This window comes from Diachasmimorpha longicaudata, chromosome 11 (genome assembly GCF_034640455.1).
Source record: "Diachasmimorpha longicaudata isolate KC_UGA_2023 chromosome 11, iyDiaLong2, whole genome shotgun sequence".
NCBI classification, from domain to species: Eukaryota; Metazoa; Arthropoda; class Insecta; order Hymenoptera; family Braconidae; genus Diachasmimorpha; species Diachasmimorpha longicaudata.
In genome coordinates, this window is record NC_087235.1 from 6270215 (window position 1) to 6283683 (window position 13469).

Below are 13469 nucleotides of genomic sequence, written 5' to 3' on the forward strand. Positions count from 1 at the left end.
GAATGTATGAATAATCAGACTAGTAATGATTGTTTACTGTTGTCCTGGGGAAACTTTCCATGGGGTTTTCGGCATTTTATTCGATTTGTTGGGTATCAGGAGTGTCCTTCCTCCTGGAATATTCATCAAGGGTGTTAAGTCAAAGTCGGCAATGCCTAAATATCCCCTTCATCAACGATATCCCCCCGCCTTTCGCAGTTATCCGCGGATGCTGTTTGCTTTTACTGTATCATTCGTTCTTTCTTGTACCCCATAGTGGGAGAATAGGAAATTCAATAGAGAGTATTTCAGTGCCATTGAATTCGATTTGCCTCCGAGTTACCGAGTTGAATTCGAGTTACAACCGATAAACTCAATTCAATTTTCATTCAATATGAAAATCCATTATATCAATACACAGTGATTGGTTAAAAATATATTCTAATCATGATTCTCTGTTGTATCGATAATCCATTATATTCACATCAGAATTCGTGATTAACGTCAGTGGGAATATGTTTTCGTGTGTTAATGTGTGCTGCTGAAAGGTGGAGAGCGATTCTAATCCATGGAATCCACAGTCCGAGCAGTCGAATAGATGCTATTTGATCATAGATGAATGGATTTGGATAAACTTCCCTTCAAGTTTGTGTTAGAGGGTATTGCTTAGGAGTATTGTCCATGGATACGCTTTCTGAAGCATTTACGCTTCGAAAATCAATATGATATATTAAGCTGATGGAGAGTGCTGTGCAATCGAACGGAGAGGAATTAATGAGCTTGTGGGTAGCGTTGGCGAAGGGGTTTTTAAGCTCAAACGTTAGAATATAATTTTCTAGGATTTATGCCGCCAATCACGACATTCCAAAACGATCTGTCATCGCAAGAGTACCTTCTCCATCCAAGAAAAGATACTGAAGTACTAAACTGCTTCGGAATCAATTAAAATTGTGGAAGTGATAAATGTCCGTAAAATCTTGAAAGAGTAAATTATCTAATGTTTCTGCTTTGACCCAGAATATTTGGAATATTCAACTGCTTCGGGGGTGAACTGACCACCGAGACTTTAAATAATGATTCATCAACGATCAGACATGTCTCCCATCCAGAAGAAGACATTGAATTACCGATCACCCCGAAACACGTATAACAAGGTTACGAACATTTGATACCCCGACTCGCTACTACTCTTTTCCCACATTTTTTTACAATCCTCATCCACGGATACAACGAACGTCAGTCAATCACCGGGTGTAGGGAGAGGTGTACGGTATATAGTGGAGGGTTATGCCTCTAGTGCACCATAGAACCCCGTCGCAGCATACATTAATCACCGATGCTAATGGTATCATAGCCGGCATAGCTCTTGCCTCGATTCTATCCTATGCCCTGCACTACACCAGCCAACCTAACTGTGTTACACATACCAATACGCAATCACTGAGAGTGTACAGGGGGGAGAAGAAAAAAAAATAATGGAGATAATGGGTGGCGTTATCCTGACCCCTAGACGTCTATCGTTTTGACCGCTTGAAAAAGGCTCTTCGGAAGTCATGTAGTTTTGCACCACGTGCGAAAAACAATGGTAGATTTCTGTACGGTTCGCTTATTTTTATTGGATACATGACGCTAGGCCATTGCAGATCCGCTAATTACGCATCTTATTTAGTTGTACACCGTTAGATGAATGAAGAATACTTTAACACAGCGAAGTTTCATCGATAATTTCAGTGGATACACCTCGCCAAGGACAAGTATTTTTAGTTTACAAATAAAAAGGTGTTGAAAATCATTTCTTAGACGACGCAAGAAACGATTTTATTAACATCTAATAACCGTTTACTTGGAATCAATGAATATGATGAATATGTTGTGTTGTTCCAATGGAGGAGTCATTCGAAATCGATGAATCATTTATTACGTACAATTCAAACATTCTCATGAAAAATTAATAGTAAAATTGCAAGTTGTTTTGCTCCATCCAAATTTCGAGAGGCGATTGAAAATATTTTCGAGGGAAACATCAGCAATAACTTTCCAACTTCTTAAAAATCGTTAAACGTTCAGGAATTTTTTGTCTTGTAGACATCATCGGTCGAAATTTTTTTGTGATATTTTACATTTCCGGAATAAATTACTGTGGCTGTGGTGCACCTTCTTCGCTGAACGTTTCACAGTTCTTCTCTTCTTCGCCGTCATTCAGCGAATTATTGCGTAATTTTTTTACTGAATATTTATCCCTTTGTTCAGTAACGGGCCCAAACGATGGTTATATACATAAAAAAAAATTATTTAACATTATACCTGACCATCATTTCGCTGGAACATATTCATCGCATGCGTTGAGGAACGAGAACAATTGCATTTGGTGAAAGTAGAAGGCCATGAAATCAAGAGGTAGATTGAGAGTCACGATCCAGAACAGGAAAACGATGGGGGTGAAAACGTTACCTCGATGCCACTGAAGAGCCGAAGGGAGAATCCACCAGGGTAGATATACATCCATATACGTTATCAATGCTGGGGGTGAGGTGGAGATGAGGGCTCGGGTGGTGGTAAAGAGCGACGAGGATAGAGTGTTCAAGTCTGTAGGGGGCATTACCGAGTCCTGGTATACGGAAAACGGGGGTTGGTGGCTGGGTAGAAGGGGTGGCAGGGGGAGGGGAGAAAGGGACGTTGCCGAGGTTCGTCCTATCAATCACGGTATTATTATCGAGTCCGTGATTAGCAAGGCATGCTAACGATATCTCTGGCCAGAGGCAGAGGCCAACGCTGGAGAACTGTGTTTCATTGGTGTTGGCTTTGGTATTCGCATGTTGCAGTATTATACTACTGACTCTCACCTACGCATGTTTATTGCACATGTACGTCCTCACTAATACCTGTACACGTGTTGTCAAGGTATATACTTGGATCTCGAGTATTTCATTTGTTTGTGTTGAACGCAAGAGGGAGAGAGAGAGAGAGGGGACCTATGTCGGGGTGGTGCGGGGAACGGAAAGAGACGTCAGAAATTTTCATGTACGTGTAGGTTACAGTGGTGTAGACACTGTATTTCGTTGTCTTCGATGGCCATTCCCGATGTATTGGTGAATGATTCCCATTTCTGATGATGACTATGCTTTTCCGTGTGCAATATATCGATGAAACGGGTACAACGGTGTAGTGGTAATTTTGGTATTCACATTCGATGGATCATATGTGTGTGCGTTGGTGATTTTGAGAGAGAGAGGGAACATTTGATGATGACGATGTTCAGAGGACTTTCCAATGTGGTGGTAGGATAGGTAGGTGGTGCGGATGCTAGGATTTTCCACTGGGCAAAGAGAGATATATAGTTTGGTTTAGGGTTGAGGGGGTTTGCATCGTACCCCTTGCACCCCTTTAGATATCACCAACTTCATCCATACTCCTGGCATAGTTGGATGCGCATGCATTGATTCGAGCCAAACCCTTACCGCGAACAGTCGCGCTGGATTTGACCACTGGTATTAACGCCTACGGGTGTGGATCAGAATTCTACCGATTAGAAAATTTGAGACACGTGCTTCTGGATTAGACACATTTCATATTCCACGGCATTTGATTTAGCTATTCCACGGGGGGGAGACATTTCGAAATTTTTTCTGAAATCATTCAGGCAAACATTACCATAACATCTATCTGTGGAAATTCTTGTACGTGTCCTTGAAATTTTTATAGAATAAATTCTGCCTTCTCTGTCTCTCTCTCTCTCTCTCTCTCTCTCTCTCTCTCTCACCCTCCCCGCGCATTGATGATCCTCTCTGAATTGGCATTATACTCATTTGGTTTTTTTTTTTTTTTGGGTTAATGTTATTTCGTGTGAAATTTATCATGGGACATGTTACACCACCAATTGGTATGCGCAAAACAATCCCAGCGTTATTGTCATCAATGTTCGTCGACGGCTGGTAGAGGGAGGTGAATCGCCAAATCGCAAAAGTTTTGAAGTCAATTCCCGAGTGCCAATTCGTGATGCACTGGTAAATCCTCGAGCGATCGAATACGTAAATTATTGGTACATTTTATTCGAGTTATACTGGGGGATCGCTCTCACGGTGCAACCCGATTCCACCAGCTAAACTCGTTACCTCCAACGTAATTCAACGTCCTCTGTTTTCTACCCTCTCTTCATCCCCCTCTCTTTCCATCTACTGACATGCATGTCCACAGTTTTCATACCTGTGTGAGTCGATGCGTCGTGATGCGCATTCACTCACTCGTTCAGATTCAAATGAATGTTATACATGATGTCTGTCCTTTATCCACTATTCTCTCACTCCCATCAACATCACAGGGACTCACCCCTTCCATCCTTCCCTACGGGATTGCCACACGCCGCCACCAGGTAATGATATTTCGCGCCCATTATGAAATATTCGAAATGATTTGCCAGGATTGTGCATTTTGATTTGACGTTCATCCTCCAAAGTTGCGAGCTGCTATCCTGCTTCACGATCATCACCCGACCAATTCCATACCTCCAAAATTGTACGGGGAGAGGAAGGGGGTGGATCGAGCTCATTCCCTCCTCCGCCCCTGTACAGCCAGGCTACGACGACCTAGCTCCAATTTACTCGAATTCTCCGCAAGCCAAACTCCCATACCATGTGTCCCTCTCTCTCTATCATCATCATCACCTCCAGCCACCCTCTCGCAATGCAAAATTCGCCTATTCGGAGCGGGAGAATTTTGCTAACCATATACATCCCTTGTCAGATATTTGTGAATCAATTTGGAAGCGGAATTTGCAGTATTGTGAAGGGGTTTTTTTTTTATTATTCTTTATCCAAAATATAAAATATGGAGAGGGGGGGTGGATGGGGGTGGAACGAGAGAGTTTGAATTCTCTTCTGCTACCGCAAACATGCATAATGCAGCCACTCGGGTGCGTGTAAACATGTAAACGTCGAAGGGCCGGCGGGCGCAGGGGGTGGGACATAGATCTGGCTGTGGTAACCGCTAAATACAAAAATCCCCTCCCCCCCTCCCACTCTTCAACCACCTGTACCACTGACGCCTGGGCATGCCACTGGATTTCCTATGTTACCAGGTTAATTACAGCATAATTGCGGTCGACATTTTGTTATTCGGCTCGATTCAATACCACTTGCGAAATGTTTTTATCAGTCCATGGGGTGTCGTGGTGGGAGAATACTTTTTTTTTTGTTGTATTGTCTAATGAGTCGACTGGAGGATTTGTCTGGTACCGTTAATTGTTTATGAGAGTGAAATATCTATTATTGAGGATTCAATTGAACGTAATGACACTGTAGACGGTTTAATTAATTAGAATCAACTAAACCGGTATTAAATTTCAAAATGATGGAATTCAATAGTTTGGAGGATGCATTGTGCATGAGGTATTCTAGTTTCCTAGGCACTGTTCACAATGCATCGTGTTGTAATAAATAATAATGCTGGCACGCTATTGTCGTTAATGGGTACAATTAATGAAGTGCAATTATTGAGTTCGATATTAGATTCGGGTTAAAATTGTGATGAGGTTTAATGTTTATAATTTTTAATTGAGAGACTGACGATGTTGATTGGGAATCCTCATCAAAATTGTAATTGTTACCGCAAATTATGTGACTTTTGTTTTTGAAAGTTTCATTTTCTGTAAAAAAGTCGATGAAATATTTAATAAAAATTATTGTGCTGCGACGTGTACAATTTATTCTGCGCCAAAGATTTATCGTTGTGTATTAATTTTTATGGAATGGCTGGATAATTTTTATCAAAAAATTCTCTCCACGCAGAAACAATTCAGAGCCTTATGTGCAATCGATCCCCCACGAGTGATCGTGAGTCTCTGATGCGCGCGGCCGAACATATTAAGCAAAAGGGTAGAGAGAAAGGGAGAAGCAAATAGCGAGGTATAGAGGAGGGGTTGACTTGGTAAAAGGGGCTCTGCGGCCACAGAGAGGCTGGCACACACGTATACATTTTGAGTATCCCACACTTTTGCCTGTTATATCTATATATGCAAGCGTACCCGCCCGTATAGAACACAATTAAGTAAATGAGCACGGGTTGCAGCCACTCTGCTATAGATACGCTCTATTATGTGTATTGATCTCTAGCGCGGACTTCGCTTATACGTAATACGTGTTTTGTCGTCTGTACATTCGTAACACTCCAACCGAATCAATTCCATATATCTTGATTCGACGTTTGTTTTTTCTGACTAGCAATAGCCTTTGTCTTGTTACGAAAATCCGTTTTTTCTACAGATCGACTTCGGGGTGGGAGGGAGGGGGAGAAAAAAATTATTAAAAAATTTTAACACATCGTTACGTATTTATTGAATAAATTTCAGAATACACGGCCAACATTGGACTCGAATTACCTTAACATTAAAATATTACAATGATTTGTAGCGCACACGGAATACACGTACGTAACAAATTTCTAATTCTCACGTGTTTGTCAATGCGATGCTTTTGCCAATGTATATATACGCATGAATAATATGCAATGAATTGACGTGCGACTGTTACGGCTACGATACTGATGCTTACGTAATATATTTTAAATAATAGTTTGTCATGTTGAATTCATGTGACAACGGAGGAGGCTTGTCAAAATTACAGGGAATGATAAAATTGCTAGTTGCGAGTAAATTTTCCATTCAAAATACGCGAAATAATCGTCGTAGATCGGCTTCATAAATCGGTTTATCTTGGAGTCACGATATTTTGTTATTTCATTGTGCAGTCAATCTGGGGAGAACAATGCAAATAATGGTATGATTTATTTAAAATAATACATCCATCTACACTTGGGCTCTCGTCCTTATGCCTAGAATTTATATTATACTTCCAACATTGGTGAGATAGGAGAAAGATCGGTATCAACTCGTTTCCTGCTGTTGGCGGGTTTCACTGGGCTCTCATATGTGTACGAGATAGTACTCGGCACGATACCTGATGAGGTATTTTTCTCTATATACTGGGGGGATGGATTTAATGAGTAAACGAATTCTTTGGCTCGTAAATAATTAGAGAAAACATTTTTATTGACGTGGGTTATTCGCGTGTCGCTTCCTGTCATTTTTTCCCACTTTTTTTTTGTACTTTACTTCTTTCGGGCTCTTCTCCCTTCCCTCCTCACCACTGGCTACCCTCATCCCTGTACCCACCTTCGCCACTATTCAACTTTTATTTTTCTTTTCCTCGCTTATGAATAATGCAATGAAATGAAGACGCTCGGGCGGAAATTCACGGATAGACAGTTATGAATAACATGGTATTAGCAATTCGAGAGAATGAAAAAGTTGGCGAAAAATTTAATTGAAAATTTATCAATTAATAAATTTACATGGAGACTATTTGAATTTAGGTTAATTGGGGTATTAGCCCTGGAGGTATGAATTATTTTCAAAATTTCTTAGTGAGGGAGGGAAACGCGGAAATGAAAAATTTATCCAGTAGTTTATTGCAGTCTGATTGTTGAATTTGATGGGAGGAAATCTTTGTGACAATTAAAAAAATCGCAAGGGTGGGTTTTATCGATTATCGTCGTGACAAAAGCAGAGCTCTGACGGAAATAAAAATCGATTTGAATTTCAAAAATCACTCAACATATTCAGACACTTACTCTGAGAGGAATTTCCGATGAAAATTAACATATCGTTTTGTTAAAGTGCATCATCACTCATCGTTACCTCCAATTAATTGTTATTCTCCGTTAAAAATTTTCCTTTCAAGTCACTAATGTCTTTAGAAAAAAATCAATAGCCTCTTCCTTTCAGAGACTGGGTCTTGACGTGATGAGTTTGTTAAATATATAGATAACGATACTCAGTGTTTAGGTGTAGTCGCTCTCTGTTATACGAGCACGGAGAAAGAAGGAAGCCGGAAGTGGCGTCGAGGCATCGGCGTAACGTTATTTTCCGATCTCCCATTCACGGGGGTCCGCCCCGTTTAGTTTCGATTTGCCGCTTCGTTACGAGCTCAAGATTTACACGACGAGATAGGATTGTTACGCCGACCGTCCAGACGTTCTGTATTTCTTCTCCATCCACTCCTAGCATCCCTCCACCCCCTCCACCTCCTCCAATCTAGGTTAGTTGTCTTTCTTCAGGGGTTAGGTTCTCTCGCTTTTTACTCATTTCTCGGTATCTCCATCTCCCTTTTGTTCTCCTCTCTCTCTCTCACTCTAGCCATTCATCTATCGAGAACAATTTTCAACAAGTGACACATTGGTATGGAAAAATGGAAATTTCATGGACAGTTGACTTGTCATTTTTACTGGTAGTAAAAAATTGTCGAAAATTCTCGGGAATTCTAATTTAAATAATCAGTCGAAAAATCCAAAATATAATGTTTAACGACCCCGGATGCTGCGTTCATCCTGCAAACCATCGAATATTATTCAATTCACCCCCAAAACCTTTCACCCCTGCAAATAAGACTTTCTGCATCAAACGAAATACTAAAAAGAATGCGAATAAAATGCTTTTTGTCCCGGTATGGTCCATACAAACCCAATAATGTTGTTTACAGCCGTCGTTGGGGCGGTCGAAATGCCCCGGAATAATAAAAAAATGTATAAAGAATCGGGGAGGAAAAAAAAAAGTATCTCGTATAACGCGTTCACGCTTGCACTCATATTCCCGACCATTGACTCCAACAGAGGCCGAAGCAAAGCGTGAACTATGGCCTCCACAAGTCCAAACTACCCACCAAAGAAAACGAGAAAAGATTTTTATATCATTTTCCACTTTTCTCCTTTTACCCCTCGTTTTTTTTTCCCCCCACATTATGAACGTTCAGACACTGTGATTATTTTTTCAATTGCAGATCGACTCATCCCCTCCCTCATTCCCATTCGTTTTATATTCACTCAAGCTGAAGAATATTTTCTTCGCTATTTCTACGTCAAGAAGTATGCGATGAATTTAGCGAGGCACGGTTAGCGCAGAATAAACCTACCCAATAATGAGTTCACCCGAGTAAATTTCCTCAATGGTATATGGGAGGTTGCGCGATGATAAAGCGAGGCTTGCAACTCGTTCCATTTCATTCGCCCCTTCCCCGTCACTTTACCATCCCCACCAATCGTGAGGATATCTTTCTCCTCCTTATGCAGAACGATGATAGGTGAGGAGAGGCAATAAAATATAATGAAATAACATCCAATCCGGGGAGAGATATTGTGAAAATATTATTACTAACTTATTTCTGGAGGGGGATGGGGGAGTCAAGTTTCTGAGAGGGTTTCAGATTGATTTTAGGAGGTATTCCTGGTGTATTATACTCTTTCTTGGGTGAAGACGTCTTGGTTTTTTTTCTGGTGGTTGGGGGAAGTGAAATTAATTATTGGATGATTTTCAGAACCAATCAGTTGGAGGTATTTTCATTCGGATGAACCGGATTATGATTCAAATTGAGAGGTTATGGGGTGGTTCATATTTTTTATTACTCTCGCTTTGGGACGAAGGAAATTTTTTTGTAACAAGAATTGATTGATTATTTAACTTGGAAATATGTGAAGTGGTCGAGAGCTAAGACTTTATCTTCTATTTTTTTTTTTGTTTCAGATTTTTCGTCGCTAAACCGATGACAGAGGGACCTCTTTGATGTTGTGGGTGGAATGGAGGTTTTGTGATGGGTTTTGGTGAAGACAATGGTCAAGGACCCGCGGCATGTGGCACAACGGTGAGCTGGATCTCATAAGGTAAGAGAAATTTATATGATTTACTTGGTGGGTAATTTTGTGATCAGTCGTGAACATTCAGATGAATATATTCAGGTATTTTTAATTAGTTGAAAATTCCATAAAATTTGAACTCTTTTTATTCGTTGTTGTTCTCTCTCTATTTTACAACATTTTATGTATTCATACGTTTCCGTAGAAGACTGATTGCACAATTTTACCCCCAGATTTTATTATCGATAATCGAAAAAACTTCACGAGACTGGAATACAAAATACTGAAACAACACACCTTGCAGGTAAATTTTACATTTTCTTCGCGGATTTTTTCTATTTTTCGTACAGTGGTTTGATGGAGTGCGGGCAGAGTGGAAAAGTTGGATAGATTGATTCAGAGGGTTGGACATAACTTTTCGGGGGTGAAATTTTTCAACTGAAATTGCGATACAAAAACTATTTGAATGGATGAGAGAGAAAAAAAATTGAGATTTGCAAAGTGGAGGCGTAAGGAGTTTTTCAGAATCATCAATTTTCCTGGGGACAATTTTCCGTTGTGTGCGGTGTATTATATATCCCCTATGATTCATAACATGACCTCAAGTATTTATTATATGTCGGATACACACACATATATATATATATATATATATACACAGACAGGGCACATTGTTGGAATCTCTAACAATGGCGTCTAGGCGAGGACTTATTAATACAAACTCGGTGTGACTAATACAACAATTTGTCCGATCTAGCGTATAACTGAAAGGGAGAAGGGGTTGGGAGGAAAGGTTGGGATGGGCTGACTCTCTTGCATCGGGATTTAAATAGTTATGACCTACTCGCGGGCCATATATACTGACGAGTGACGGAGCGATTTCGTCACGCGTTAAGTCGTGCGAATTAAATTTGCCTCGGTTAGTGAATTAACTCAGTCGCCCACGAAATGTGCGATACATTAATTTATTCCTATTAATATATATATTATTTTCAATTGGGTTGATGGATTAGTCCCTGTCTCGTAGGACTTATGACTGCCTTTGACAGCTGTTTCCCCTGAGTTATCCGACCATTTAATTTCTATCTCAACCATCTTTTATTCAGCAACTACCCAGTTGGGTATAAAAAATTGTTGATTATGTTCTTGAAAATTAAATAAAATTCCCATCCATCACCTCAATCACTCAATGCCCCAATAATTACGAATGAACCCCTGAGGATCATCGAGCCAATTGTAAAAATTAAAAATTCCAATTTCCCTGAGTTATCATTTCGGTTTCATGATTTACCGATGAGAAATTCAATCAAGCTTCTCTCTCATATAAAGCCTCAGTGTCCGAGATAGACGTGTGACGCGTTATATGGGGGTTTAGACCAGCAGACTGTACTAACTGTAATCAGAGCTTGGGCGTTCTACCGTGTTTCTCGGATATAGGCTTGCAAGTTCGTGGAAAGGGGCGATGGGGGGGTGAGGAGGAGGAGCAGGGGACGGTTCTATCCCCCTGAACGCCAGATACCATGGGGCTCGGTGTCGCAGCTAACGACGGAGAGGGGCTCCGAGTGCTGCCAAGAGCTAGAGAGAGTGTCCTCTCGTTCCGTGTCCTCATCCACTGGTCACACAAGAGGGGAAACTGCGAGATTTTGGTTAGTGTCAGCAAGCAAGACAGAATCAAGGGGTGTGCACACCAGTGGGCTGCGGTGGGGGTGGGTGGTAGGTGAGTAAAATGAGGGTGAGTGGATGAAGGTGTATTGCCAACACCCTGGCTACATCGTCATCCCGATCCACCACTCGTCCACCCTCCTTCTCGGACCTCTTCACTCGTTGTCTCGTTCGTGGCCACAGCACATCTACCCACAAACCCACCCCCTTCGTATCCTTGTAGCCCCACGTGGACGTTAATCCTCTTAAGTGTTAAGTGGCGCGCCTAAATATCAATCACGGCCACGTATATCAACCCCTCGATGACCCCGTCCCTCCCGCCTCCTTTGGCCACCCTCGCAGACCCCCCAGTCTGCCTGACGAAATTGTGTATACGGAGTGCGGACCCTAGGCAATAGAATATAGAGGTGTGGAACATAGTCCAACCAGTTTGATCCAACTGAATACACAATTAATTTATCCTTAATTTTGAGGTTATCAGAAATGATTATATACTCGGAAGGAAAGGAGAGACGAAGGGTAGGTTTATCATGAGAATTAGCCTCTCAAGTCTAATTTTTCAAACAAAACATGACCTAAAAAATGGTTGATTGTCATTTCGTCCCATGTTTCGCCCTCTATACACGGGGAGATATATTGTGGAGAAAAATTGGGGGGTAGTGCAGGAGAATTTAGATAGAAATCTTGCGGAATTTCACCTCGAGACCCTCTCGTACTAGAATTCTTATAAAAAATTTCTCTTCGCATAGAAAGGAATGTCTGAATGTCACACCCACATTTGAAAATATTTTTGGATAGTGAAAGATGTCCGTATGCGATAAAAATATGTTTGATTTCACACATCAGTTAAAACGTAATGACTTTACCCAGACCAAAAAAATCTCGTCAAATATTTATTTACTTCAGATAAGTATTTACAGTTTTTTCTAAAATTGTTATAAATCCAATACCCCATATTCATCTGAATCAATACTTCTCTCAAGTTCCCAAACAATTCCTAAAAATGAATTTTCTTTCTCAGTAACATTTCCCAATCTCCAGTGTTGTCTCTTCAACCCTGTAAAACACACAATTCTCCACCAAATTCTGCACTTCCTGATTACCACTATTCGAGAGGCAATTTAGTCTGTCGTCTAAAGGCAAGTAACATAATCGTCGGCAGCCGATAGGGTGGCTCGATAGAGCGATACTAAATGCAAAAGCCGTGAGCGAGGTGGAGAAACAAAAGGAGCGTAGGGTGGGCACCGAGGGAGGGGGGGGAAACGACTAAGGGCAGGGGGAGGGGGCATCGTAGAATAGAGAATATACCCTTGTAGAGGATCTGCACAGAGTGAAGGTTGAGTGTTAGATTGGGTGACAGAGGGTAGACCTCTCACCGGGAGTAAGGAGCCAAGAGGCTGTGGTAGGGGGCGGCATGGGGGGTGGGGAGAGGGGTTTATAACCTCCAGTCTATCCCTTTCTCTCGTACGTACGTGTGATAGGGAGGAGGCGGAGGGGGTTGTCTAACGTTTCTACATTGCATTAGCCCCCGCTACTGCTATCGACATGGGTCCGCCTGCCTTGTAGTTGCCGCCGTTGGGTTTCTGGTTAACTCCGGTGTACACAAGGCAAGTCTCTTCCCCCTTTTGCATTGGAAACATACAAGAAAGGGGGGCAGGTGGTGGGTGAGGGGGGGGGGAAGAGGGTGGTTGTATGCGAAACAGTTATATGGAGGACCAGAGAGGTAAACTGGAGTGAGAAACACAGCGGTGCAGCCGCCACTGCACCGCGAAGCGGGTACGTATTGTCGTCGGTTACAAATCAAATACCCGATATCATTGTTCGTCATGGCCTACCGGTTCGAAGTGGCGGGTGGAGGTGGGGTGAATGGGGGGGGTTGGACTCTATGCTAGTTTCTGGGCTTCGACGTAGTCCTGTAGGCAACGTTAACCCACCCCAACCATCTCCCTGGGCAATGTGAATTCCGTGAACTAATAACTATTCCTCGATACATGGATATTGTCAAGTGTATGGAGGTCAGAATTGTTTGTGTGAGGCCCTGGTGTTTTGGGGATGATTCATTATTTTATTTTATTCGGGATGAATTGAATGAGGGTTGTTTGTGGAAATTTTTTGAGATGAAACGATTTTCTCGGGAGGGACATACGAGA

The 13469-nt window shown here is 41.6% G+C and overlaps 1 protein-coding gene across 8 annotated transcripts in view; it reads left to right on the forward strand.

Moving 5' to 3' along the window:
- The window catches only part of LOC135167471 (protein bric-a-brac 2-like), a 249644-nt gene that overhangs the window by 92683 nt on the left and 143492 nt on the right, over nucleotides 1–13469 (forward strand). For all 8 annotated transcript variants that reach the window (XR_010299865.1, XM_064130703.1, XM_064130707.1 and 5 more), the window contains one exon: nucleotides 9548–9684. The gene's annotated coding sequence lies outside the window, so the exon portion shown is untranslated. The remainder of the gene's footprint in view (nucleotides 1–9547; nucleotides 9685–13469) is intronic.